The sequence below is a fragment of the Hipposideros armiger genome, unplaced genomic scaffold (assembly GCF_001890085.2).
Source record: "Hipposideros armiger isolate ML-2016 unplaced genomic scaffold, ASM189008v1 scaffold_428, whole genome shotgun sequence".
Taxonomy (NCBI): domain Eukaryota; kingdom Metazoa; phylum Chordata; class Mammalia; order Chiroptera; family Hipposideridae; genus Hipposideros; species Hipposideros armiger.
Window position 1 is genome coordinate 1,384,598 of NW_017731778.1, and position 2,177 is coordinate 1,386,774.

Genomic DNA, 2,177 nt, shown 5'->3' on the forward strand with positions numbered 1-2,177 from the left:
GGGCGCTCACGCGGTCGCGCGCACACACCGCTCCTGCGGCGGCGGCCTCCTTACCCCGAGCGGAGCAGCGCCGCCGTCAGCGCCGCGCAGTGACTGCACCTGGGCGCCAGCCGAGGCAACCGGACTCAGCCCGCCCGAGCCGCTTCGCCGCCGGCCGGGCAGCGCCCGCGGGGTGGGGGCGCGGAGCCTCCCCTGGCCTCCCCGCGCGCATGCTCCGCCTTACCTGCCTCGCTCCGGGTTAAGCTCCCCCCGGGAGCCGAGTGGATGGGGGTCTCGCCGGGGCTCGGGGACTCTCACGTGGGAGGCAGGTGACTGCGGCTTTATTTTCACGTGAGTTTTTCTCCTAATCAGCTCCCTGAGAAGGAGTACCCCGAATCTTGGCTACTTCCCGCCTGACCCCTCCTGCCTCCCGCAGCGCTGTCCGAGGGCACTCACTTCTGCTTCATACCAGTTCTTAGGGTTTACCTTCCAATGTTGTTCTCTCTCCTCTGGATTCCTCTCTGTCCTGCTGCAGGGTCCGATTTTGCATCCTCCTCTCTGATGCCCCTTTCCCGCTCTTGACTTTGCAACAGGCCCATACGTGGATACCATTTCAAAATAAAAGGTACTTTTTTTAAAGTGTTCAGAACAAATGTTCACTGACCCAGTTCTAGCTGCTTGGGATTGAGCAAGAAACAGGAGCAACTGAGTTCCTGCCCTCATGTAACTTACAGTTTTACTGGTTAACTTTAGCTTTTCACAAAGTATTGTCACAGATTTGGAGAGGAACTTAATGAAATCATTTATTTTGGTTTATAATTAAAAGTAGCTGTTAATCAAAGACTGTATTTTGTGACTTTTAAATGGAATTCTCTTTCATGGAGTGTCTTGTGTATAAAATCCAATATGCAAATAATAGGTGTTAGGTAGAAAATAAATATTAGTTTGTTGCTTTCAGCAAGAAATTCAGCAGCTTTACATGATTAACAATAATAATATCCAAAATGATCTTTTTGTTTGGTTGTTAACTACCGTAAACCAAGAACTAAAACTTTGTTTTTCTGGTGAGAAAAACACCTTTGGTTAGAAACATAATTTAAAGTTGTTATTGAAGAGACAAATATAAAGCCCTTTGCTAACGCAGTTTTTACGTTAGGAACCATAATCACAGAAATTTATAAGTACAAACACACACACAAACTGTGTCGTAGACTTTAATCAATTAAGAAAAAGAGATTTGGGACAAAGAAAAAGAAAGGGAAGCAGAAGGCATCAGTATAGAGAGAACACTTAAAACAGATCTAATGAAGTGGTGAACTTATTTTTGTTCCATTTTAACATGTAGAGTTGTGACAACAGTCACACTTTAGGATACTACCTTTGCATACTTGCTCACAACTGCAAGAAGTTACAATGGGACTCAATGAGTGAATGCAAATCCCCCCTCCCTGATATTTTTACATGAGCACAGATAGCAGTGTGTGTTTGTGTGTGTGTGTGTGTGTGTGTGTGTGTGTGTAGGACATGTGCTTCAGTTATTGCAGTATAACTCCAATCCTCCCCAGTGGTATTTGTTTACCCTTAAAGATTCTAAGTCTTAGTGATATAAACATCAAAATGTCCCTACCAGCGAAAGATTTCAGGGCACTTGTGGTTCCACCTGCCCCTTAGAAAAAGCAATATTATACAAAATCAAAGAAAGCAAGACTGAAATCCAAATAAAGTGACTTTATTTCACCTTCATTTTTTGATGGAAATGGAATTATATTACATGTTCAATGAATGTATTTGGCTTACGTTTATGAAACAAACACTATTTTCATGGGCTAAGTTTAAATAAAGGAAAAGATACACCAATAAAACATGTGACACAGACAGAAAACCTCATATAGGGTTACTTAAATGTAAATGCATGGGTGCATAGTGCTGACAATGACATGATTATATTGAGAGATGCTAACACCTGTTTTAAACTATCCTGTTATTCAAATTATATGGAAATATAAGCAGGAATGCATTGGTGCACTTATATTTTTTTTAAAGCTGTTGCAGTAAAGCCATTTTATTTGAACAGCTGCAGATTAAAATAGAATAGCCACTTTGTTGATTATTGTAATGTTACCAATTCTCCTTTATGAACAATGGGGTTTAGAACACTGATGGTTACTAGGCATTTTATTTTTATAATTCAGTTGAGT

At 42.2% G+C, this 2,177-nt stretch overlaps 1 protein-coding gene across 1 annotated transcript in view; it reads right to left on the reverse strand.

Annotated features, from left to right (window-relative positions):
- The window catches only part of L3MBTL4 (L3MBTL histone methyl-lysine binding protein 4), a 484,034-nt gene extending 483,928 nt beyond the window's left edge, over positions 1 to 106 (reverse strand). Inside the window, 1 exon segment of the mRNA XM_019664701.1 lies at positions 55 to 106. The gene's annotated coding sequence lies outside the window, so the exon portion shown is untranslated.
- Between the last annotated feature and the right edge of the window lie 2,071 nt (positions 107 to 2,177).